This window comes from Hippopotamus amphibius, chromosome 1 (genome assembly GCF_030028045.1).
Source record: "Hippopotamus amphibius kiboko isolate mHipAmp2 chromosome 1, mHipAmp2.hap2, whole genome shotgun sequence".
NCBI classification, from domain to species: Eukaryota; Metazoa; Chordata; class Mammalia; order Artiodactyla; family Hippopotamidae; genus Hippopotamus; species Hippopotamus amphibius.
The window spans coordinates 194,172,008-194,198,975 of record NC_080186.1 but is presented as its reverse complement, the minus strand read 5'-3'; the positions used below and the strand labels follow the sequence as shown (position 1 = coordinate 194,198,975).

Below are 26,968 nucleotides of genomic sequence, written 5' to 3'. Positions count from 1 at the left end.
CTGCTAGATATGTGGGGAACTTAAACAGACCAGAGGATAAGGCAACCTGTTAGACGCTGCTACCTTTACAGGATCGTGGGGTCGGAAGATGGGGCTAAGAACTAGAGCAGTGAATAGAGGAATGAAGGGAGGTGATAGATCAGGAGGCATTCCAGGGACAGAATTGGTGGAATTTTGTGATTGAATGATTGCATTGAAGTTGAAGGAGAGAACTTGGTCAAAGAAAATGTCAGTTTCTTTCTGAGTGGGTTAAGCCATGTCATTAAATAAGGCAGGAATATCTTTAGAAAGTGTAAGCTCAGGGAAATGATAAAAGTATTGATATGAGGTGCCCTTAAGCATTCAAGAGATGTCTTGCCTAATTGAAAATTTGGTTCTAGAACTTTGAAAGCAAATGGAGATTGGGGTATGGCATTGGGAGTTCTCACTATGGTATTTAGATTTTAAAACCATTCATTCTAGTGCTTATATATGCACTACATAATTTATTTTTAAATGTGTCCATTTCATTTCATATTGAGCCAAAGTTGATGAATTTTAAAGAAGTCTGTAATCACTTATATTTGGATCATTTATATGAAGTTATTTGTAGTACTTAATAGAATCTGTAGAATATGTTAGCAAAATTATAGTGAAAGAAAAGTTACTTTTTATAAACTTACTTTCCATTCTTGTGTCAAATGTATGCCAAACACATTCATTTTTGGAGAAAGAATTGTTAAAGCAGGCAGTTTTGTGTCATGAATAAGCCTATTGGTTCTGGAGCCAACTGAGTTCCATTCACTTAGAGGAGGTCTGACTTAGGACATATTACTTAAATTCTGTGTGCTTTGGTTTCCTCATCTACAAAATGGCTAACTTGTATTACCCATTTTATAGGGTTTTTTGTAAGCACTGAATGAGCAATACTGTAAAAGTACTTTGAGAAGTGGTTAGCATTTAGTTAGTAATCTGTAAATGTAAGCTCTTATTAATATTGAAAACAATTTTTCTCAGTCTCTGCTTAGTCTTATTTTCCAAATTGTTGCTGTTGATAGTTTCTGAGTCTTTCTTATGTTATTTTTGTCAGCTTTATGACCTTCTGAACATTGGATAGAAAGATTGCAAACCAGCAGATTTCTAGGAATTTTTTTTTTTTTTTGAACTTTTTGGCTGTGTTGGGTCTTCGTTGCTGCATGTGGGCTTTTTTCCAGCTGTGGCGAGTGGAGGCTACTCTTCATTGTGGTGCTTGGGCTTTTCATTGTGGTGGCCTCTCTTGTTGCGGAGCACGAGCTCTAGGCATGTGGGCTTCAGTAGATGCAGCACACAGGCTCAGTAGTTGCGGCACATAGGCTTAGTTGCTCCGCAACATGTGGGATCTTCCTGGAACGGGGATGGAGCCTGTGTCCCCTGCATTGGCAGGTGGATTCTCAACTACTGCACCACCAGGGAAGTCCAAGGATTTCTAGGGATGAAATTCTGAATCATCCATTGTGAAAATGTACCAAAAAATATAGTATAATTTCTAAACATATAGAAATTAAAATGTACCTTTTAATTTAGACACGATCTAGATTTTTGGCTCAAAGTTGAGGGTTAGGAGGAACGAAGCTCAAAATTCTTTACAGTTTTAAATCGTGTTTCATTAATCCTCATTCTGAGCATAGTCAGTAGCAAGTCAATAATTTATTCTGAACAGGAATAAGTAAATTACTCTTGATGCATAGTATGAAGGTCAAGAATATATTGTAACACTTTCTACATCAAAAATTATATAAAGGAAAGCTGCCAAGAAACATATGATTATAATAAGCAATAACAGTGGTAATTCCCACGGGATACATTTGACCCTTACTGTAGAATGAGAAGGAGGCAGTGCCTCTGGAAGCATCTGAGATTTGTAAATTAAGGCTGTTGCTCACCACTCTTGAATTATAATGATCTGAATTTCCCTTAAAATCTTCCTTTGGTTGAGAAATCATGCTGGTGTAAAGGCCAAGGAGAAATACTTCATCTTTAACATTTTACTCATCCTCCTCAAAATAGTGGTACAATCCACATTTTTCAATCTGTTTCAATTGGGGTTGGGAACCGGTAGCAGAGGGATGGTTGTAGTTCAGGATACTATGTCTAGGCCCTGTGAGAGCCACAGAACTCTTGTAACTTGGGCATATGTCCAGGCAGCTTCTAAATATAGCTAACATTCCTCTGTGCTACTTGGAGTTCTTGTGTTTTGGGAATGGCCCATGGTTGGGACAAACTTCCTATGCTTAGTAAAAGATACTGAAAAGATGCCACTTTATGGTCTAAGTGTCTAACATCAGCTCCGACAAGACCGCAGTCAGGTTTACTCCTGGAAGGGAATTATGGTGCAGCTCTTAGCAAGGTAATCCATATTTCATGACACTCTTGAGGGGGCCAGTGCATATTTTAGACTTGTGGATTCCTTGGTGAATGAATGGAAATGTCAGGCTTTACATAGATAAATACTAATGTTGAATATTCTCAGGAAATACTGGGTATTTCCAGTGTCTAAGCTCCCCATCTAAGAAATTGGAATTCTCTAAGTCAAGATTTAGTACATATAATAAATGCATAAATCAGGATATATTAAATGATACAGTCAAGGTTGCTACTATCATTGTTGACAGTAGACAAAATAGATACATTAACTTTTTTTTTAAGAACTTTTTTTGAGATATAGTTAACATACTGTAAACTGCATACATTTAGAGTGAACAATTTGGTATCCCAATCTCCCAAGTCATTCCCCCCAACCCTCCCCGCTTTCCCTACTTGATGTCCATATGTTTGTTCTCTACATCTGTGTCTCTATTTCCGCCTTGCAAACCGGTTGATTTGTACCATTTTTCTATATTCCGCATATATGTGTTAATATACGATATTTGTTTTTCTCTTTCTGACCCACTTCACTCTGAATGACAGTCTCTAGGTCCATCCATGTCTCTAAGAATGTCCCAGTTTCATTGCTTTTTACAGCTGAGTAATATTCCATTGTATATATGTACCACATCTTTTTTATCCATTCATCTGTTGATGGACATTTAGGTTGCTTCCATGTCCTGGCTATTGTAAATAGTGCTGCAGTGAACATTGGAGTGCATGTGTCTTTTTGAATTATGGTGTTCTCTGGGTATATGCCCACCAGTGGTAAATTCAAGAAAATTGAAATCGTGTCAAGCATCTTTTCTGACCACAATGCTATGAGATTAGAAATCAACTACTGGAAAAAAACTGTAAAAAACACAAACACATGGAGGCTAAACAATACGCTACTGAATAACCAAGAGATCACTGAAGAAATCAAAGAGGAAATCAAAACATACCTAGAGACAAATGACAATGAAAACACAACGATCCAAAACCTATGGGATGCAGCAAAGGTAGTTCTAAGAGGGAAGTTTATAGCAATACAATCCTACCTCAAGAAACAAGAAAAATCCCAAATAAACAATCTAACCTTACACCTAAAGAAACTAGAGAAAGAAGAGCAAACAAAACCCAAAGTGAGTAGACGGAGAGAAATCATAAAGATCAGAGCAGAAATAAATGAAATAGAAACAAAGAAAACAATAGCAAAAATCAATAACACTAAAAGCTGGTTCTTTGAGAAGATAAATAAAATTGATAAACTCTTAGCAAGACTCATCAAGAAAAAGAGGGAGAGGACTCAAATCAATAAAATTAGAAAGGAAACAGGAGAAGTTACAACAGACACCACAGAAATAAAAAGCATCATTCTTTTTTCTTTATTCTTTTTGGCATCAGTGGTTATCATCATTCTGTCTTCCAGGTCATTTATTCTCCCTTCTGCCTCAGTAAATCTGCTGTTGGTTCTTTCCGGTGTATTTTTCATCTCAGTTATTGCGTTGCATATCTCTGTTTGTTTGTTCTAGGTCCTTGGTAAACTTTTCTTGCACCTTTTCGATCTTTGCATCCAATCTTTTTTCAAAGTCCTGGATCATCTTCACCATCATTATCCTGAATTCTTTTTCTGGAAGGGTGCCTCTTCCAGAGGGTACCTCCTCTTCATTTAGCTGTTTTTCTGGAGTTTTATCTTGTGCCTTCATCTGGTACAAAGTCTTCTGCCTTTTCATTTTCTCTATCTTTCTGTGTCTGTGGTTTGCAGTTCCACAAGACAAAATACTGCTAATACTGCTTGATATTGCTGTCTGCCCTCTTGTGGAGGAAGCTATCTACGAGGCTGGTGGGTGCTTCCTGATGGGAGGGACTGATGGTGGGTAGGGCTGGGTGGGCGGAGCTCAGTAAAAATTTAATCTGCTTGTCTGCCAGTGGGTGGGGCTGTGTTCACACCTTTTTGGTTGCTTGGCCTGAGGCTACTGAGCACTGGAGCTTACAGGCTCTTTGGTGGGGCTAATGGTGGACTCTGGGAGGGTTCACGCCAATGAGCACTTCCCAGAACCCCTGCTGCCAGTGCCCCTGTCTCCTTGGTGAGCCACAGCTGCCCCCCACCTCTGCAGGCAACCCTCCAATACCAGCAGGTAGGTCTGGTTCAGTCTCATATGGGATCACTGCTCCTTCCCCCAGGTCCTGGTAAGCACACTGCTTTTTGTGTGCCCTCCTGGAGTGGAGTCTCTGTTTCCCCCAGTCCTATGGAGGTCCTGCAATCAAACCCGCTGGCTTTCAAAGTCTGATTCTCTGGGGATTCCTCCTCCCATTGCTGGACCCCCAGGTTGGGAAGCCTGACGTGAGGCTCAGAACCCTCACTTTAGTGGGTAGACTTTTGCAGTATAACTGTTATTCAGTTTGTGAGTCACCTACCCAGCATTTATGGGATTTGATTGTAACGCAGTTGCACACCTCCTACCGTCTCATTGTGACTTCTTTGTCTCTGGATGTGGGGTGTCTTTTTTGGTGAGTTCCAGTGTCTTTCTGTCAGTGATTGTTCAGTCACATTAGCTTTTGATTTAGGAACTAAAATCATATCACATCTGTGAAAAATCTTTTGTTCTTTCTCACGGTAAAAATACTTGAGGATTTGCTGTGCACCTAAAGCTATCACAACATTGTTAATTTGCTATACTCCAATGTAAAATAAAAAGTTAAAAAAAACAAAACACTTGAGGGAAGTCCTATTTCAGTTAATTTGTACTTCCACAGCTCTGATTGTCTTCAAACAAATCACTGGACAGAAATCATATGTTTGATGTAACAGAAATCATGTTTGATGTCTTAGATGAGAAATGAACAGATATGAAGTTATTTTCTTTTATAATTTAATCACATAATTCAGCCTACTTAAAAATGTTTGTTAACAAAGTGTGGCAATTTATGTATTAAAGATAAAAATTTATAATAAGAAACTGCCCACATACTTTACTTAGAGGGTAATTACCCTTCATATGCTCCATAACTCACTAGCTTTGATGAAGGTGGCAGTGAGTTATTATGGTCTTTACTTTGTCAGAAAGACTTTAATAACTTCATCATGCCACTGATGTCTTAAAGTTATGGATTGTATGCAAGGCATAATAACTCTCTTTCTTTTTGGTAGGAACTATGTTTCTCTTTTCAAGTGGTCAGTAATTCATGGATAGGGATTCAAAAATGGTGACTTTGCATCTCTGGATGGTTTCTCTACTCACAACAGTAATGAAATACCTTATTTATATTTACATAATTTAAAAAACTACTCACCTATTAGTGTGAGTGGAATCCCTCATTTGAATTTTTGAAAATAAGGTGGAATTCTTTTGTAATACTACTGAGCAACAGATGATAATATCTGTATTATGGGCTGTGTTACCTCTGGTTTTTTATGATGGTATGAAATCAGATATTGTGTTGAGAGGCTCATAATTTTTTCTGAAACATACTACTTGTTTTTATTTCATCTGGATGGAATTCTTCCAATTAGGTAACTATTAGTTTAACAGAAAAATTGTGAGCGTTGTGGTGGCATTATTAAAGTATGTGTTATCGGGAAGTGTGAGATAAGAATGTGTTAGTAGTTGGAGGGGAACATATCAGCTACAGGAACATAATGGTTTGGTGGTTAAGTGCCCTAATGGTTGACACTCAAGGGCAGAAGCTAGAAGGTGTGGGAAAACAGGAAGAATATTTATAGATGACATTACTGAAGAGCGATGCACTTTGTAGAGCGAAGTTGGCTATCACTGGCATTGAGAGGTTCACCTTCAAGTTATAGGTATGAAACATACTTTTATTGTTAACCTGGGCTTTTGAAGTATACAATGAAAGGAAATAAAATAATTGTTTTGCCATTAAAAATTCAGTCTGGCGACTGAATTTGATGATATTGACTTTTAAAAATTCGAGACACGTTTATTGAAAATTGGAATTTTTAAAAGCAAAACTTATCTAGCAGTTCTATTTCTGGATATATTCTCAAACAATTTGAAAACAAGTCCTTGAATGGGTATTTGTACACCAGTGTTCATGGCAGCAATATTCACAATAGCCAAAAGGTGTAAATAACCCAAGTGTCCATCCATGGATGAATGTATAAACAGTGTGGTATATACATACAGTGAAATATTACTCAGTATTAAAAAGGAATGAAATTCTGACACATGCTACAACACGAGTGAATCTTGACGACATTATGCTGAGTGAAATAAGCCAGACACAAAAGGACAAATATTGTATGATTCCACTTACACGAGGTATCTGGAGTAGTCAACTTCATAAATATAGAAAATAGAATGATGGTTGCCAAGAGTTGGTGGGTGGGGGTGGAGAATGGGGAAGGTTGTTTAATGGGTACACAGTTTTAGTTTTTGAAGATGAAAAAGTACTGAAGATGGGTAGTGGTGATGGCTACATGACATTGTGAATGTATTTAATGCAACTGAACTGTCTGTACACCTAAAAATGGTTAAAAAGGCATATTTATGTTATATATATATTACTGCACTAAAAAAAGCAAAACTTTCTAAAATGGTAAGGTAAAGTAATAAAATGCTTCCAGTTAGAGGACAAACTAATGAGACAAATATAAGGGTTAGCTAATTATTCATATTCATAAATATTCAATAGTCATCATTAGACTAAATTTGGGAAAAACACAGTTTCCTTATCTTGCATATGATCTGGGGAATGATTTGCCCATATTTAAAAATATTGTGTTTCAGCACTTGACATAATTCTTGGAACATGGAAGATGCTCAATAAATATTTGTTGATTGATATTTGTTTATTCAGGAAGCTATAGTTATAGGCCATCATATGCAAAATAATCCGCTTAACTGTAACGTGTTAAACCTACTTATAAGCTCAGTGAACAGGTAGCAAATATAACCTTTAAAATACAGGCAATCAAAAAATGTAGTATAGATATACTAGATTATGGGAACTAATGTATCTTAGTTATTATAAAATATGTCACGAATTTTTATTGATATAAAAACAATATTGATATTATCTCGAGAAAAGAGCAGTTATTTGTCGGAAAGACTGCCTCTAGGATAGGTAGTGCTATTATCCCTGTTTTATAGCTGTACAAAGATCACAGTGGATCTGGTGGCCATCTTTGTGCTTATTTTACTAAGGCAGTAGCTTCTTTCTTTTTTTAATATTTCCTTTTATTTTTTTATTTTTTTAACTTTTTGGCTTCGCCCCGAGTCATGTGGGATCTTAGTGCCTCGACCAGGGATCGAGCCCATGCCCCAGGAATTGGAAGCATGGAGTCTTAACCACTGGACCGTCAGGGAGGTCCCAGACAGTAGCTTCTTCATCTAAGCCTCTGGTTCTTATGAGGATAATTTGACTCTTATCCTGGGATCCAAGTGGTGGGGTGGAAAACCTATCTAAATAGTGTGGTATTAGGTTACCTAATGCCGCTTCAGATGGCTGCTTTTGCCAGGTGGAGAAATGATGCCACTCTCTTCATTTCTGTGGATGAAGAGTCTATTTTAAGCCTCTTATAGGAACATTATTTTCATTATTCTGAGCAGTGTTGTTCTTCTAGTTACCAGAAACTGAGTATCACCTGTATAAGAGGTTACACAGTTTTATTTTGTAACTATGTCCCCCCCCCCATTGTTTCTTGAATTATATTTGTTCATTAGGGAATATTGGCAAATGCAAAAAAAAAAAAGCTCTGTTGTATTTTAAAAATTACCCATTATTGGGAGTTCCCAGGTAGTCTAGTGGTTAGGATTCTGGGCTTTCACTGCTGTGCCCCGGGTTCAATCCGTGGTCAGGGAACTGAGATCCCATAAGCCATGTGGCACAGCCGGAAAAAAAAATTACCCATTATTTTACCATGCAGAGATAGGCACTGATACCATTTGTTTGCATGTCAGCAATTCTACTGTTCTGTCCATGCATATATGCACACACATGAACAGAGAAACAAAACTGGAAGCCATAAAATTAGGATCATAATGATTCTATTTTATTTTATATTTATATTTATTTTCTACATAGATACAATATTTATATTATTTTATATTCTATTCTGTTTTGTAACCTGCATATTTTTTTCACTGAGCATTAAATAGTAACATTTTCTCATATCACTAAGTATTCTTTCACAGCTTCCTTCTAAGTAGCTGTATTTCCTTTGATTTTATGCCTGCACCAATCCTCCAGATTTTAGAATATTCTTCTTTTGCTATTAAAAGTGTTACTATGATGAAAATACTTCTAGATTAATCTTTTGCCTATCTCTGTTTATTTTTTAAGAATAAATCCCTAGGAGTAAAATTAAATAGAAGGATATGAACATTTTCAAAGGCGTTTGATATATATGGGCCAGATTGTCCTTCAGAAAGACTGTTCAGGTTTGTACTTTTATAGTGGTCTGTATCAGAACAGCCATGCCTCTCCTGGAATTAGTTTTCTTTTTTTTAACACCAATTTGAGAAGTGAAGAATTGTAATCATTTATTTTAATTTGCGTTGATGGTGAGCATTTGTATATGATTGTTTAGCGTATGTATTCATGTCAGGGTTAATCTGATGTGTTCCTTTTTTCTATTTGTGAGATATATTTATGTTTCAAAGGTATCAACATGGCTGTATGTTGTTTCTTTTGCAACTATTTCCCCACTGGACTTTTCTGTTTTTAACATTTTGCCAAGTATTACCAAGGGAAAAAAATAAAATAAATTAAAAAAACAACAACTTTTTAGATAGATTATTTAACTCTGTTTGGGGTTTGTTTCTGAATGCAAGCTAGATAAGATAGATTACCTTCCTTCAACCTCAGATGAGAAAACCTTACACTGTCAACTAGCTGTAAAGCATTCAGTTGTGATATGTAAGCAGATAATTTCAGATAACTTGTCTCTAGGGTTTTATCTAGGATATGCTAGGGGTTATTACCTTCCTTCAACCTCAGATGAGAAAACCTTACCCTGGCAACTAGCTGTAAAGCATTCAGTTGTGATATGTAAGCAGATAACTTCAGATAACTTGTCTCTAGGGTTTTATCTAGGATATGCTAGGGGTTTCTTGAGGGAAACTGTAGCTTTAGTGAACATTTCCGTTGGGTGTGCTCCATTAAACCAGGTATTGCTGAAACACAGCAACAGTGGGCATTTTTACTGATCGATATGCAAATAATGAGAGAAAATTTTCCCATCCTAATAAGAAAGAAAGTAATAAATTGATTATTGAGTATTTCTTACAGCAAGGTATTTGAACAACTCTCTGGTCCTTTTTTCCATGAATGAAGATTAGAACCGTTTGTTGTTTGGGGGTTATAATTTATATTTACACACAGTATGATGGAATTTAGGAAATTCACTGCAGATTTATCAAAGTTAACATTGATGTGTGTATATATGTGGATTTGTGTATATATTAAAGCATATGGGAGGTGGCAAACGTAATGCCAAAAACATAATGTTGAGAAAAACATTAAAGATAAGTGAAATCTTTATTGTCATAAATTGCTCTCCAATTCAATAGTGATAAAAGGCATGTGAAAAGACTTTAAGGTTACTTTCAAAACAAGCATTTACCATGTTCCAGGAAACGAATGTGTTTGTATAAAAAACACCTGACAGTAGCACAAGCCTTTTTTCTGTTTACCAAACATTTGACTGTTAAGATCTCTTGGCTTGCATAAACTTTCAAAAACATATGATACATGGTAACCCATTTGCTACTGACTGGCATTATGAAGATTTGGAAGGAGGCAGTATACTAACATAATTTTATGGCAAATTTAGTTTTAGTAATTTGAAGTCTCTTCCAAATACCCTAGAGGTGCTCCCTATCGAAAGGAGCTCTACAAACCATAATTTTGTCAAGTGAAGAATTTGTAACACTTAATTACCATTGGTTTATTCTTCTTGCAAATCAGAATCCAGCTTCACAGTTTTTAAGCTTTATGGCAATCTCATATTGGCTGATAATTTGATTGTGAGCAGGAGATGTGCTTTCTTTAGCCATCTTAGAAAAACAAAAAAGGTAACATAGAAGTCTCCAGTAGCAGTTAAGAGTTCTGCCAAATAGAATTTAGTTTTTATCTAGTAACATAGAAATAATTTTTTTTTCCTCCAAAAAAATCTCCCCTTTGGCATCATGGTCGGTTAGGAGTCTCGGTCTTCACAGGAACAGGATACATACATTTTTTTTTTCTACACTAAAATAATGTCTTAGACCTATTTTTCCTTTTTTCCTTTTAAAATTATGTGAGATAACTTCTCTGAACTTGTGAGTTTTTTCTAGAACACCTGCTTCTTTGCTTTTAAAATTCCTAGAAGAAACGCATAGATGCATATTTAAATATCTATATAAAGTCTAAAGTGTCTAGGCATTTGTTTTTAATGCTTAAATCGAAAGCTTTTTGTAAATGGAAATTTTTAAAATTTCAAAACTATTGGAAAATCTTTTAAAAAGTTGCTTAGTGAATTATTTTATGCATATATTATATACATATATATTATATACTTCAGTATATTAAATATGTAAGTAGTGGTTTTATTTTAAAGTGCATTTTATTTAAGTGATGTAGTAATATCCTCTCTTATTTAAAAAACTGAACTAGTAAAAGATTTTAAAAGAATTTTGAAAATATTAAATGAGTTAAGTGATTATAGCAACACTTATCCTAGATTTATATACAAAATTAATTTATCAATTTTGTAAAAGTGATTAGAGTTACAGCAGATGATTTTTACATTTTGAACTTAAAACTTAAAAATTCAGCAATATGTGAAACATATTGAATGTGTTATATTTACCTGAGAATTTCCGGCTTAACAAATTAAATGCACATTTCTTTCTTTTTTAGAATTCATTAAAAGTATTCATTTACCCACTGATCTCTTTATTGGGGAACTTTAAATAAAATTGATCACATTTAATACTTTTGAATTTAGAATGTACTTGAAGTGGTTTATTTATCCTTGGCTAGTTACCACTTGAGACTCTATTTTGTAAAGCTAATTTAAATGATCATTTAAACATGAGTTACCGTTACTGGTTATCTTCTATTTCTGGTATATTGAGGGTCATACAGCCCTGTGACAACTGGGTAACATGGAGGTGAGAAGAGAGGCAGGACATCATCTCAGTGAAGGCCAGGAAGGGTCAGCCTGGAGTAGAGGTTTGATTTGGGCAGGTGGAAATGAATGTTTTCCTGGAATGAACTGGCAGAGGTAGATTCTTACTGATTTAGATACATTTCTGACCAACTGAAGGGAGGAATTATTAAACCCAGGGCTGAATAAAGCATTTGAAGCATGTTGTAAGAAGTGATTAAATCAGGGGAGCTTCCTACTTTAAAATCAGAGAGAAGATAGTGTAGACTTTTAGGAAAATTTTAATTTTTGTAGAGAACTGAAGACATTTTGATGAAATACGAAATTCAGTAAAATTTACAATTATTTATGTTATTCCCCACCAAAAAACTGCGTGTATAATTTTTTTTTACTCTTCAACTGTTTATTCCATAATCAGTTACTGTAGAGGATAGAAACCCAATTGTATATAAGTTAAAAGCAAAAAAAAATTTTTTAATAAAGACTGTTAGCTTTAAAAATACATGTCTATTGATCATGTGAAATGTAAATATAAATATTCTGCTGTTATTTTTTTGCTTGAGAACCATGTGCTTCAAAATCTGGCACCATCCTTCGAGGGATTCACAAGCCCGATTTCCATTGTGTTGTTTATTTAGGTTCTGCAGCTTTTCTCAAAGTTAAACAAGGGTTTAGCTGGTTCCTTCAAACATTGACAAGCAAGGAAGATATAGAAAAGTGGTTGGAAAGGGAGAGTAGTTATCCTGCCCAGATACTTTCTCTGTTTGCTTTTTTCTGCTGCTTTCTTTCTCTTCACATACTTAGATAAAACTCAAACTTATCGAGATTTTTGTCGGAACCAAGTGAGACAAGGAGAAACTGCTGTATGACCCCTGATGCTAGTGATGCTCAGTTTTTTGAGACCACTAGCAGTTAGAAGTACTTATCAGAGCAACTCTTACTGCCTTAACTCATGTGTACAGATTGCTGTTAGTGTTGCTACTCTCTGTTTTGTATCTGGCTTGCTAGCTAATTTCCTTGTTTATTAGCTAAGTGATTTTCTTAATGGCTATCCTTTTGACAAACAAAGAAATCTTAGCTGCTCTGAGAGGGAAAACTGAGTTTGAAAAATCATGGTCAAAGGGATAAGGAACATCTATATTCCTCTGCTGCTGTGTCTTGATGTGGGAGAAAATCTGGTCACTGACCTTGATTCTTGACTGAAGTCACAAAAATATGCATAATTTGGCCTTTATCCATAACACAAATAGCAACAGTCTCCAGTTAAAGCAGGGATTCAGTTTCCTTTGTGTTGGGTGTGGAAACGGGAATCTTTTCCAACCTAATTATTATCAGCGGGTTTAGTGAATTTTTTCCTGAAATATTTTAGATACTCCGTTTCAACAGAAGCATTTTGTTTGAATTCATATTTTATTAACCAGGAGTTATTTTGTTTAATTTGTGCTTGAAGATTTAGAGGCCCGCAAAATGGTTTTTAAGGGAGAAATATCTCCATATTAAATAATCAAACAAGACCCCAAAACCCAATGGTGTCAACAAAAAACTCCCATAATCTGATAATAGATTTTGGAGTAGGGCCCCTGGAAAGGACACTGGCATTAAATTAGGGAGGCAGTTTAACATTTCTACAAACAGGTTTAGGTTGGCTCAAGTCCATGAAAGCTGGACCCTCTAGAACTAATCGTCTGTGACCTCATTGACCCTTCAGGAGGTCAGTCATCAGGGTTGCCCTGGGTCCATGTTAGGAACCAGATTTATAGGTGAATAGTCTAGGGCTCTTATACACCCATCTCTGCCCCTACAGCTTATGAACCTGAATTTGACATGGCACCAAAATGTGAATTTATCCGGCAGATGTGATCTTAGAGCTTGGGCAGTGAGATTGGGTATTTGCCATTCCACATAGCAGAAATCCATCTTTTAAGTAAGGCAAGAAAATTTGAGCTTCCTAGTTTTTAAGTAGGAGTCATCTTTGCTCTTGCAAACTGGGTTACAATTCTGTTACCTCTTAACTTTTGTTTACTAAGTACTGAAGTCAGCCAGCTAAGATTAGAGAAAATAGTGAAAGAGAAAGCATTTCTCCATCCTTTCATTTGACTCTCCTTGTACTTTTGTCTTTTTCAGTTTCTTTCCCTTGGTTTCCCCCTCCTATTCAGGACCTCACATTCTGTAAACTATGTTTCCCTCATGGAAAAGTAGCCACCTGCTATCTGTGTAACTATAAGCAAGTTACTTAACCTCTTGGTGCCTTGCTTTCCTTACTTGTAAGGTGGCAATAGGATATTACCTACATCATAAAGCAGTTATGAGGATTAAATGCATTAAGATATGGCAAGCACTTAGCTTAGTACCCGATTGTACAAAGTGCCAGTTGGCCAGTTAGCTAATGATTGCTAATAGAATCTATTAGTAGAAAAATGATAGAAAGCCATACACTTCATTTCCAAGTTTCAAAATGTTAAACAAGATAGACTTGTGAATTCTTTTAATGTCCAATAGCACAGGAGCTCCTGTTTTGCTTCTTCTGCCCACATAGACTTGTAGAGTGTCTTAAAGATAGGAAAGGACTGTTGGGTCAGTCCCAGCTATTGAATGGTAAGTGAGAATGTCCTAGGTATCCCAGAAATCATATTGAGTCTGCTACCTTTATTGGAAAAGGAGGGAATAATAGCCATGTAGTGTTGAAATGGTCGGTTATTTTATGTATTCATCTTTCACAGTAGACATGGTACATTGTTTATTTAATGTGAATGTCCTAAATTATATGACCATTATTAAGTGTATGTTCAAATTAATTTCTGACATGGTGAGTGTATTTCTTTTTGAGGCATCACATTTTTAAACATTTAGAATATAACCTCACCCCCCCCCCCCCCATTTTACTTTGAGGATACTGTATGTGAAATAATTTTGAAGGACATTTTATTTCCTAGTATGTATTTTCAGCAGGTGTCTAATGGCTTTTGACCTGCTGTAGCAGCATACCGAACTGAATGTCAGACAGAGTATTTTTTAAAAGCTGCATTTTCATTTTGCATAATGAAGCACAGTAATTCTTTCTGAGATTGCCTTGCATATTTTTCCAGGTAGTTATTGACGGAGACGTGTCAGTTTTCTTGAGAAGAGAAAATTGTGATGTTCCAGCTTTTAGGTTTGAAGACTATTTAAATATATTCAGATTGGTAAATATAAGTATTTTAATAAATAATATCAGATCTAATATATTTATAAGTTAAAAGTCATACAAAGAATGTGGTGTCCACTTTCGACCTTTCCCATATCTCTAGGCCATTGTTATGAAAAATCATATATTTTAATTCACTCACTTTTATCCTTAGTAATTTCCATTTTCTCTTGAAACTTATACACTATATTCCATGGCCTATTTTCATACAACCTTTAAGAATTATACATACCAAGTGATAATTCTCAACTGTTGTGTGAAAGTAGACCAGGGCATACATTATAAAAATGACAGAGATTGGTCAGGGTTCAAAGGTTAGCAACTTTAGGTCGTTGTCAGGGTCAGTTTCAAATTAAGTATTGGCACAAGTTTTTATACACAGTCTCTGGAGTCACGTGCCACATGGTTTATACGTTGAATAACATTCCAGTATATATACTTAGTTGAATTTTTGAGGTGAAGATGTGTGTGCAGCTTGGTTAATGCCCAACGTCCTTGTGAAGTGGGCGACTGTGAGAAAAGGAGAATATAAAGAGTTATATTTCCTGTACTGAACATATTAAAGCTGGCATTTTGCCAATGAACTGTATGATGAGGGAGAAGTATTGTTTGTGTGCTTTGAATTTAAGGCTTAATTTCTGAGGCTGAGTTCTAATTTATTTATTCCCTTAGGTAATTATTGGTTTTCAGAATGCAGAAGAAGTGTATTATTGGAATTTTTTTTAATGGTTAAACTTGTATCATAGATGTCCTTTCCTTAAATGTAGGCACTAAAAATTCTCACGCCTCAAAGTAGCTTGTGATTCTCATTTGTGGCCAGAGTGTTAATCATCTTTCGATAATGCTTTGAAGTTAGCTTTTCTTCTTCTTCTTTTTTTCTTAACCCAGCATGGGTTCATGAATACAGCTAACCACTCTGATAGGTACGGCATATTACTGCTCTTGCCTGTGGCTCTCGCTAGTAAAAAGTCAAATTTTGGTCAGTTCCCTGGAATCAGATCAAGGTAGTATATGACATACGTTTCTCCTGTCATGAAGCCCTCTCCCAGAAAATAGATGGGAGGGAAAGAAAGCATGGGGTGGAGGGAGAGGACAGAGCAATTCAGGGTTAAATGTATATTAGCTTTTCTGCCTACGTTGCGGTAAGTCTGTAACCTGTACAGGAGTTTTTATTTCTCGTTGCCTTGGAATCCTTAAAAATAAAATTCCCATTCCTTAGGACTAACCTCCGAAAAATTCCTATTCTTTAGTCAAAGTATATGAACCTGCTGTTGTGTGGGTGAAGTAACAACAGTGGTGCTAGCTTAATTGGATAAAGTGTGTGTGTGCATTTTTAAAGCAGCTAGATGAGATACCTGTCAGCTGAAAAATAGGGTAGGTGATGAGTAACAGGTAGGTGATTGTTAAAATAATTTGGAATTCTAAAATTTCAGCTTGCTTATAAGATGACCTAATCACTAAATCAAACAGGATTTGGCATTTTAACAAATAAGATGTTTTCCACCAACATCGACACAGAGGAGAATTGTGCCTGGATGGTTCCTTTAGAATGAGACATGAGAATTTAGAAACCAGAGAACATGCCAGAACTAGAGTGATGACAGTACAAGATATTCCATCCCTGAGCCAGGCCCTGTTGGAAAGACTCTTCAGTGCAGTTAGGGGAATGCAAATAAGGAGCGTATTTAGCAAAATGACACATGTATATGACAGTAGGTAGGAGTATGGTCTCAGGAGTTAGAGACACCCAAATTTGGTTCTCAGTTTTAACTATTCGAAGGCTGGTCACTTTGGGCAAATAAGTTAATCTCTGAGCCTCAGATTTCTTAATTATAAAATAGCAATAGTAATGGTATCTAAGTTCATATTATTATTCTGAGAAATAAGTACCAAAAATAAAAATACTTAAAACTTATAGTGAACACGAACTGCCAATGCCAGAGCCTCGGAAATCTATTTATATATTTTGCAGGGAATGGCACACATTGCTACACAGGCCATAGCTGCTCTCAGAAGCACGCTCAACTCAGAACAGCAGGAAGCTCCTCCTGTTTTGTAGACGTTGGCACTCAGCATGAAACGTCTTTGCTTTTCCCCAGCCAGTCCAGCGCTACCTGTCTTCCTTCTTTTTTCTATCTTGCTGACAATCTTCCTAATGCAAGTATCAGTTCAGTTACTTGGAAAAGTAGGAATGGAGATGTTGGTTATCCATAATCGTAATGTTCAGGCACTGTGGTGGGTGCTTTACAGAAAACGGTGTTGTTACTCCCAGATTTATATTTCCAGCCCTATCCTCTACCCCAAACACCATTCATGAATTACTTCATTACTTGACTCCAATTAACTGTCCGATAGGTGTCTGCACTTACTGCTCAGTGTTCACTGTCCCTCAGTCACACTGGGCTTCCTCGTGTTCCTTGAACACTCTGAGCTCATTTCTGCCTTGGGACCTTCATTCTTGCTGACCGCTACGTCTGGAAGGCTCTGTGCTTTTATGCGTCTTGTCCCGTCTCTTTATTCAAATGCCATTTCTTCTGAGGTTTCTCTCTGACAACTCTATCTAAGTTATTCTCCCATCTGGTTAGTTTCTTATCTCCTATGATATGTTTCTTCAGAGCCTTTTTTCATGTATATGTAATTGTTATTCATTTAATTGTTTATTGTTTTATCTCCCAACCCAGAATGCAGGCTCCTTGAGATCAGTGGTCTTGTGTGGTTTATTCAGCACTGTGTTCCTGAAACCTGAAACCGTGCCTGGCTCACAGGAGGGCTCTGAACAACCTTCTGAGGTATGGTTATTCTTTCCTTAATTTTATAGTTGAGAGAAATGATATCCAGGGAGTTTAAGTAGCTGCCCACATCACAGGGATTAGAGGTGACAGAGCTGGGATTTAGACTCAATGCTGTGCTCTAAAAATCTATGCCACAGTGTCTTCCTTTCCTTGGTGGTAGGTCAGGGACGTCAGTGGGAGGCAGGGGGCCGTGTTGGTTCTTGGAACTTCCTTTGAATCCCAGAGCCAGCGGTTAATGTTTCTACAGCATCAGAGAAGAGCTGGTCCTGGTCACTTTATACTCTAGTAGCCTTGGCTTATCTTCTCTTCCCTTTTCCTTTTCGACGTGGTGCCCAAGACACGCATGATTAATACTTTACAAGAATGCATTCAATCCTTTACTGCTTGGGAAAAACAGTGAAACGCCAGATCTTAAAGAAGTTCCCAAAGGGCTAGAATCCATGGGTTTGAACTCAAATGGAATTTTCCACCTGGCCAGGGTCCTTCCTTTTTATATACATGCTGTTCTCTGAGCATTGTTTACTTGACAGTGGTTACAGCTGTAACTTTCTTTTTGTGAGCTTGTGCTAACAACACAGAAAGTGCTTTGGTTGTACTTGGCCCCTATTGACTAAAATAGTTTCACCTCGTGCCTTTCTGCTCTATCGCCCAACCCCCTTGCAAGATGCGGTGGTGAAGCTGGGCTATTTATATTGTTTTAACCAGATATACTGTAGAATAAAACAGGCAGTCTTGCAATGTATAATATTAAAATGTATAAATGTGTTTCAGCTTTTTGGGGAAAGGGAAAAAAAGAAAAATTAAACCAGGACAGCTGATTAAAATGGGATAATCCACTGCATTTAATAAGTCACACCCAGCAGATTATAGAGGGAGGAGTTATTGGTGCTCTTTACTCTGGGACATTTGGTGTGTGTTGCTGCATTTGACCTTTTAGAAGCTATTGACATCATTTGGGAACTGCCGGTAAACCTGCCTTAATCGGTTAAACAGAAGGAATCTTAGCATTGTGGAACTGACTAATTTAAATCCAAACACACACAGTCCTGCCTGGATGCCCTTTGCGAGACCCTCACACAAAAGGATTTCATTCAGAGGCATTATAACCCACATCCTGCTGTCAGACCCTTTCAGCTCTGTTGGTCTTCTTAGGCTGCAGGCATCATCTTTAACCCCTCTTATGCTTCCTTTTATTTCATGAAAACAATATCTATGCTTGGATTCGTACAAATACTCTACCTTTTTCTCAAAGTTCTTTATTTATATCCCAGGGAAAAGGTATTTTGAAGTTCTACTAATTGAGAGACTAAAACGGGAACTTATCTTAAACTGGCTTCTTTAGAAAAAGTATATTAGAACTTAATCCAGTGCTTCCTTTGGGAATTATAATCAAAATTAGAATCATGAAATGTTGAAATAAGTTCTTGGTATTAGAGTAAGCCATCATCTATACTTCTTTTGACTTCTAGATTCAAAACATCAAAGGCTTGATAATCAGTGTTTAGTTTTGGGAAAACATTAAAGTTAATTGGCTCATGGGTGAGTTCAGTGGTAGTACTGGGTGTTTAAATGAGAGCAAAGTTTAAATTCTTTAAGGATAAAACTTTGAATAATTTCAGTCTATTACATGGACTGAGAAAAGTACCCAAACATTCAGCACTCTTTTGGGCTTGGTTGCAGAAGAGGGCAGGTATTTGTGTGGGAGAAATGAAAACATAGAGTGCTTTTCTAGCACCTAGAATGTTAGACTGGAAAAGATCAACACCCTTATTTTAAACAACAACAAAACTCAGGCCCCCACTTGATTATTCAAGCTCTTACTTGGCCAATTTCTGCTTCCTCATCACCCAATTATAGCACTGTCCTGGAATACAAATGAAGCTTTGCAAAGAAGGTGGTATAATCTGATTCTCTGTGGTTTTGTTTGTTATTATTAATTGTAATAACTTTTTAATTGAGGGCTTTTGATGTGCCAGTGCTCTGTGAGTTACCTTTACCTTCAGAACTACAGTACAAGGTAGCACTAGTTCTTCTCTTTTTTTCTTTTCTGATGTTTGGAAAAGTCAAGGATTTGCCCAGAATAACTGAATCAGTGAGATAAGATACTTTTTTTTTTCTTTTTCATTTGAGAAGGTAGGCTTATAGCTAGATAAAGGGAGGAGAAATGGGTAATAAGAAATGTTTCTCCTAAGCCTCATGAGTTGCCTTGAAAATATTATGGTGATGGGAAGGACTCTGCCATGGATCATTGGTGAGACAGAAGAATCAAGGCCATTCTGGCCTTAATTCTTCAGAAACAGTGGGTTTGCTGTGAGGGAATATGAGAGCACCTCTTTTCTGGCTCTTATCAGAAGCAGTAGATGTCCAGGTAAGGAGCCTATTGGGGAACCAGAGGACCTAGAAGCTATGTGGTTCAAGAGAAATCATTGCATGATTTTGAGGCTCTGGTTTTTTTTTTTTTTCATTTCTAAAGGTGAAATTCCAATTTTTACCTTACCCTACCACACTAGGTTGTTTCAAAGATTAAGTAAAATAATTTAATCTTTGGAAAATGAAAAAAATTAAGACATAATACATTTTTTGTTTATTTATCCGATAAGTATTTATCAAGTGAATGCCAAAGGCAAGGCATATGTACTATATTGAGAATAAGAGGCAAATATAGACTCTGTCTCTACTTTTCAGAAGGTTAAAGGGAAAGGGAAATAAGATGCATAATATAACTAGGTAGTAAAATGTTTTAAATGGCAGTTAGCAGGGTGGTGAACACTGTGGAATTTCCAGGAACCAGTCTCTGATGGAGGAGATAGGTCTTGGAGGATGGTAGGATTTGGGTTGGTAGGGAGGAGAGACAGGAGGAGTGTGTGTACTGGGGGGTGGAGAAGGTGGGCGGTGGGTGGCAATGGGGAGGTAGATGTGGGATTCCAGAAAGAAGAGACGATAAGAGCAGAGGCTTAGAGGAGGGAAAGTATGGGGGCATATTAGCATATCAGATTGTCTAATTGGCTGTACCTGGAGGTAAGGCTGATAAAGGTGGGTTCACATGGAAGCGGTGAACTCTGCACTTGATTCAGTGGTGCACAGGGGCTAGCTTTTTAGGATTTTGAGTTTTGTGGTAATCTGCAAGGCCATGATTTGTGAAGGTTCATTAAGGACAAAGTGATACAAAGAATGATTAAAGAGGTGGGACACTGAAGTCAGGAAGACCATGGACCAGAGCATTATGAGATGACTGACAGAGAAGACCTAAGCTGGAGGGGCAGCTGTGGGGCTGGAGCAAAGAGAAGATACATCCATGAAATTTGGCCACTGACTGGCTTAGGCCACTGATGGGGAGTCAGAACCCTTTTGCCTTTGGAAGTTAATATGATACTTTTTCATTAAGTCAGTATGAATTTGTTTTAGTTAACAAATTTAAACTCAAATGCTAATAATAAAATCCCATATATACTGTTATTTTTCAGTCCTTATACTATCTTTAATTGGAATTAGGAAAAGTGTTGTGTTAAGACCAGAGGAGCCAAGAATGTTGCTTCTCTGGACAAAGAGGAAGTTCAACATAAATCATGAGGCAAAGCTAGCTTAGAATTGAGGGTGTTTTGCCTTTTCAGAAAAGTGGTTTCCAGGAGGAGGCAGACTGGCCACTGTAGCTGACTGGCTAAGGCTTTGGAAATCCTGGCCAAATATCCCCTCAGAAGTGGCACTTTAACTTCCATTTGCTTCTGAATTGGCACTTGCCAACATGATTTATTAGTTTAAGTAATAAGTTAAGCTTAGAGTCTTGTTGAACCCTAAACCTCAATTTAAGGATTAAGATGGTTTGTAGATGAGATTTATACTTTAGACAATCAAGCGGTGATTGTTTGCTATGTCTTTGTTTCCTGTGAAAGAGTATTTTACCTTCTAACTTTTGTTTTCTTTCAGTCTGAGAAATTATAATTATAATAGTGTTTGGATGTCTGGGAAGCCTTAAGATCTATTGGGAAATAAGAAGTGGATTTTCTGACATTTAGGACAGATGAAAGAGGGTATACAGTTATCCAGAAAGAATATGTCAGAGCTTGGTGGAACTAGTACTGTTATTCGGTATTTTGTCTCAGCTCCCAGCTCTGTGCTGTGAGTGGCCTAATGTGGGTATGTACTTCACAGGCTTCTCTGTACTCTCCTTGGGAATCCAGGTAAAGGAGGCAGTTATCAATTTAAGAAAGAGTTTATGATCTTCTCTAAGCAGGTGGTGAGATTGCATTGATCAAGAGATTTAGTGGAGTGGCGAGAGGAAATGGAACACTCATGAGAACATGACACATTAAGCTGTTTTTGTAGAGTTAGAGGAGAATAAAAACTAAATAAAACCTGGATTTAGGGAATGAACGTTGGAGACAGACCCCTTTTCCCTAAAGCAAGCATCTTTAACAGGACACAAAATCTGGCCCCCTGGGGCCATTTGTCTCACTGACACTTGATTTCTGTTCCTGCTGGTGGTCTTCCATATTCCTGTCAGCCTTCTGTAGCGCTTGGAGATCTCTTGGTTTGGTCTTATTTTTGGATAGGCTGTTTTTTTTTATGATGTATAGAATACTTAATTAAATTACATGTTTATAAGAAGAACCAGTGCAATGAAAAGATCATATTAATTAACATAGACAATTTTAAAAAACAATTACAACATTAAGATCAAATTTGAGAATACTCCAAAGTAATTTTTGGTTGGTGGGCAGCCTAGTGGGTGAGTGCTACAGGGCAGGAGCTGGTGACCTGAGGCATCCTGCTTAGCCTCAGCGTTCAGCATGTGAGGGACTTGGAGAGACTCTTTCCTAAACCCTACCTTTCAAAAAAAAAAAAGAAAAAAACTAACAAACTAGCTTTACTGTTGCACTCTTACTTTATGACGATCCCTTCTCTGGAGTAGTTGATACACCTGCTTCCTTTTCTGTGCATGCTGTCCAGATAACCTTTATTTGCCTTTCCCAACCTAATTTTGTTTAGATAGGTGGATCATCTCCCAGGAAGAGTTGTTTGAAGCAACCTTGAAATAGTCTGGCTAGTGTGTTAGGATCTGGTCCGCTGAAGCTGATGTTGGTCTTCTCTGAGAGCAAGTAAATCAGGATTGCAAGTTCAGAACACATGTAGATGAATTGGTTAGAAAAACTTTTAAAAGTTTAAAATTATGTAATATAAAAATTGGAGGACTCTCTCAGTCTATAATTGAAAATGCCAGAAGTAACCACTCCCAGAAATTGGATGTATATCTTTTAGGCATTTTTCAATGCATTTTCAAATAAACAAATGTATTTATTTTAAAATTTGAATCATATTTATGATGTATATGTATATATGTAGAGGTGTGTATATGTATGTATACATATATATGTATATATATGTGTGTTTATACATGTATATACACACTATTTTCATGAATTTCATGGTAACCTTTGCATGTTTTGCTTCTCAAATTCCGTATCTCAGGAAAAACAAGTGAAAGAAAAGGAGTAATTGCATTTTGTTGGAAAGCCTTTCACTTTATCTAAGTTAGGGAAAACAATTACTGTTTTTCATGAGAATTGACCTTACTATTCTTCTTTTGGAATTCTCCCCAACCTCTGCAGTAGTGAAAAGTCCAACTTGTCAATTAGGTTAAAATTCTCTACATTTTTCCAGATTGTAAATCGGTGCTGTGGTATTGCATTTTACTATTTTTGTAAGCAGTATTATTGCTATACATTTGTACAGTATTTACTCACAAGGGAAACATTAAAAGGCAGGCTTAGCGTCATCTGAATGAAATAGAGATAATAGTTTCTTTTGAGTAGCTTAGATCTGAGTATACAGTACAGAATGACAGCCTTCATTTTTTATTGTGTTATGAATATCTCAAAGAGGATCTGCCAAGGTACTTGGTTATTCTTGCAATTACAGTATTTGTAGTCAAAAAATTGGACCATGGTATTATTTAAAAACATGTCAATCCAATATTCGTAGAGAAGAAAACAGTAGTTTTTATAGTATAGATGATAAATTATATACTTATTATTAAAGCATCACATCTGATCAAATAAGCATGATATATCATTACAGACTCAGTTTGATGTTGAAACATTGTTATTTTAAGCAATTACTTTAAACCTGGTATTTTTAAGAGGGGTTGTGTTCTTGTGAACGGGGTGACAGATGCAGGGGCGGACAAGTAGTTCAAAGGGAAGATTTAAATTATGTATAGTTTTGGGGGTTGTTAGAAGTAGAAGTAGTTCTGCCTGTGATAGAAGACTTGATCAGGAAGACTGTGGAGCAGTAAGATGGCAGATTTCTTCTGATTTTATCTGGGTGTCATAATTGGGCATTTCGCTGGGGGTGTTTTCTGGATAAGTGATGTATTGGCAGGGATTTACTGGAGCTCGGAGATAAATGGAAAGGGCAGCTGCCGTCTCCTGGAGAAGTAAATACAGAGCATCAGTTTTCATTGTTATCAGTGCTCTGAACTCTGAAGGCACAGATGTGAGCTTTCTTTTCAAAGGGAATCAAGTATTCACCCTCAAGGAAAAGGATGTTTGTAATGTAATAATATTAATGCTTGTTAAGTGAGAAAACCATCTGTGAATACTTATACTGTTGCTACCTGGGAGCATTATTTATTGACCTGTGACTTCATCAGAGCTTCAGCTGTGAGAAGAATATTGCTAATGGAATCATGTAATGACAGTTGTCATTCAAAAGTCGCATTGCAATGAATAGATTCAGAATTCATTGAGTCCCCTTGCTCTGTGTCACACTCGCTGCTTCTGTGACAACCTTCATTTCCTACTTAGTAAATCCAAGCCTGGTAGCTCGAGCCCCAGGAAGTTGTTAAAGCAATTAAAGGCTTCTGTCTCCCAGCACATTGCCTGGTTACCATAGTATCCTCTGCCTCCAAGTCTCTCCTGATGATGTCAGTATGCATACAGGGGTTGTTCGGCGCATCCACGTGGGGATGATTCACCCTGCAATAAACCCCTCACCCGTTGCTTGGTTTCCAGTTCGATTTCAGACGTCCCTAGAAATGGAAGGTAAGTGCCTTGTTTGTGTATCGGAGAATTACCAAACGCCTCTATTATTCTCTCTCTTGTGTATGAATGATCTCTTGCTTTCTAAGATATGCTACTGACTGAAAACATAGTCTGGGAGCATTTCAGCCAATTACCTAGGATAGACTTCGAGTTTGTACTTAAAGTGTGTGTACGTGTTGTGTGCGTCTGTGTGCGCCCGCACTTGGGGTGGGCTTATAAAAATAACTGAATGCACAGTGTCATGCTGGCTACTCTCCCTGGTAAGCAGCCATAGCGAACACAGTAGAGCTTTTTTATTTCAAAGGATTTGAAATATATAAATTCCTTAAAATATTTTGACAGGTGTCACAGCACAAATGCTGTTTCTAAGAGTGTGAATTATGTATTTTTTATTGATACTTTATATATTTTATCCAGTTTTAAACAGTATTGACATTTGAAAGGTCTAAGAGGTTATAGGAGGATATTATTAGAAAGAAGGGCCAAGTTACGTTGAGAATTTGCGTGTTAGAGAAATTAAAACTTAAATTGTACAACAAAGATTTAGTTACAGGGGGATATAGGAAGTTTTTGATAACCATCATTTCATACTAATTTCTTACTTTTAATGCTTTTCAAAATATCTTGCAATTTGATAATAAAAATTATGCTTCTATTATTGTGACACATGAAATCAGTGCTTCACAAAAGTTCTCCTCTAACACATATCCATGCTTTTTAAGGATAAGCCAGCTGTGTTCAGCTTTGTGAAAAGAATACTGTAGAACCACTTAGAACATTCAAATAAAAGAGCCATGAATGAATATTTCCCTTGAAAAGTTCGTTTTCTGTTTCAAGTTTTCTACCACAATGTGCCCCATCAATAAACACTAAGTGATGAGACACACAGGTTTCTCTCTACTGCCTATGTCTGGGTCCCTCCATTCTGAGAATTCTGCCCACATGATGGTGTTAGTTGTGCATTTATTTCCTCTTTCTGATTCCCAAGGGACTATTTCAGTATATTCTATGAAGAATGTAATAGTGTGTCTAAATGGAGGTGGTAGGTAAAGGCAGCTCCTAATTAATTAATGGATAGCTTTGCAGGAGAATGAAGGAGAGGGGAGTGAGTGGAATGGGACTCTCCCATTTCTTTATGTAGCTGAACCTTTATTCTATGTAGGAGGTAGACAGATGGCTCTTTTGAGAGGTCAGTAAATGGTTTAGACTGCCTATTTCTAGAGAGATATTGATTGAAAGTGGCATTTTTTTCCTTGTATTTTTGGAGTCTTCTGGAATATACCCTGCTCTCTACCTTTCTTTGTTTTTGTGTGATATTACGTTAGTGGACTGATGATTTTCTTCATTCACCTCTCTTTAAAGAGTCAGTGAAAAACATAGCTGTGAGAGAGTGTAAAAAAAGTTAAAAGTTAAAAATTTAGTTACTTTAACGTAAAAGATATCTGTCTTATGAATATCTTAAATGCTTATTTATGAATTGCTTTCTACCCTAAAATATACTGAAATGCTTTGACTTTTAATTTCTTTACTGTTTTGAATACTTAATCTTGCTTTTGTATTTGAAAATTTGCTAGTTAATTTTTAAAAGTTCCTGACAAGTAGAGAGAAATTTATGATACTACCTATTTTAGATTATGGTAAGTTAAATATTAAAGAAATTGTCAGTATAAACTGTTTCCATACTTCTTAAAACCCTTTTATTGAAACACTTTCACAATGTTTGTGTTGAAAAGAAGACTATTATATTCTGGGCTATGTTACATCAGGTTTTCGCTCTTTGTTGTATTAATGTTTTGGGTAATATAATGTAATCTATAGTGTAGCTAACTTTGTAATAAGGAAATTACTTCTGCAGTTTTGAACCCTTAAGATATCCATGTGTATATCCTCCTGCTGACTTAACCAATACAAGTAGCAGTTTATATAGAGTGTTCTATAAAGATAACAGTTTCCTTCATGCTTCAGGCAGGAAGTGGTTCCAAGCAGTTTTAGGCAGGATGATTTTAAAAATTGGTTTAGGAGAGTTTCCATTTTATTTTTATGTCCTAATAAGAATGTTTTAAGTTTTACACATACTTAAACTTGTTCCTGCTGAAATATGGAAATGCCAGGTCTGTAGACTTTACCAGAGTGAGACAATTAAACATGGCAGAAAAAAGGATCACTTTGGCTTTCACCAAAAGACAAGTTAAATAAAACCAGTATCCAGAAGAATGAGAGGAAGCTGTATAGAGAACGTGGACCTGGAAATGAACGTTTTGTGCAGTGAGAGGAGAGAAGTTCAGGTTGTGAGAGGTTGGTTGAATGCTGAGCCCAGCTTTGTGTGTCCACTGAATGGCAGAGCCAGGGCTGGGCCCTGGATGCCTGCACTTGAACAGGCTGGTTTTCATTTACGTGGCCCCACACGCCCCCGTTGTCAGTTGAGCACTTAGGAAAGGAGTGATGAAAACAGTATAATAACTAGGAAAGTGTA

The 26,968-nt window shown here is 36.7% G+C and overlaps 1 protein-coding gene across 14 annotated transcripts in view; it reads left to right on the top strand.

Annotated features, from left to right (window-relative positions):
* PAM (peptidylglycine alpha-amidating monooxygenase) overlaps positions 1–26,968 on the top strand; it is a 275,420-nt gene that overhangs the window by 26,481 nt on the left and 221,971 nt on the right. For all 14 annotated transcript variants that reach the window (XR_009054246.1, XM_057738350.1, XM_057738340.1 and 11 more), the window contains one exon: positions 17,345–17,452. The gene's annotated coding sequence lies outside the window, so the exon portion shown is untranslated. The remainder of the gene's footprint in view (positions 1–17,344; positions 17,453–26,968) is intronic.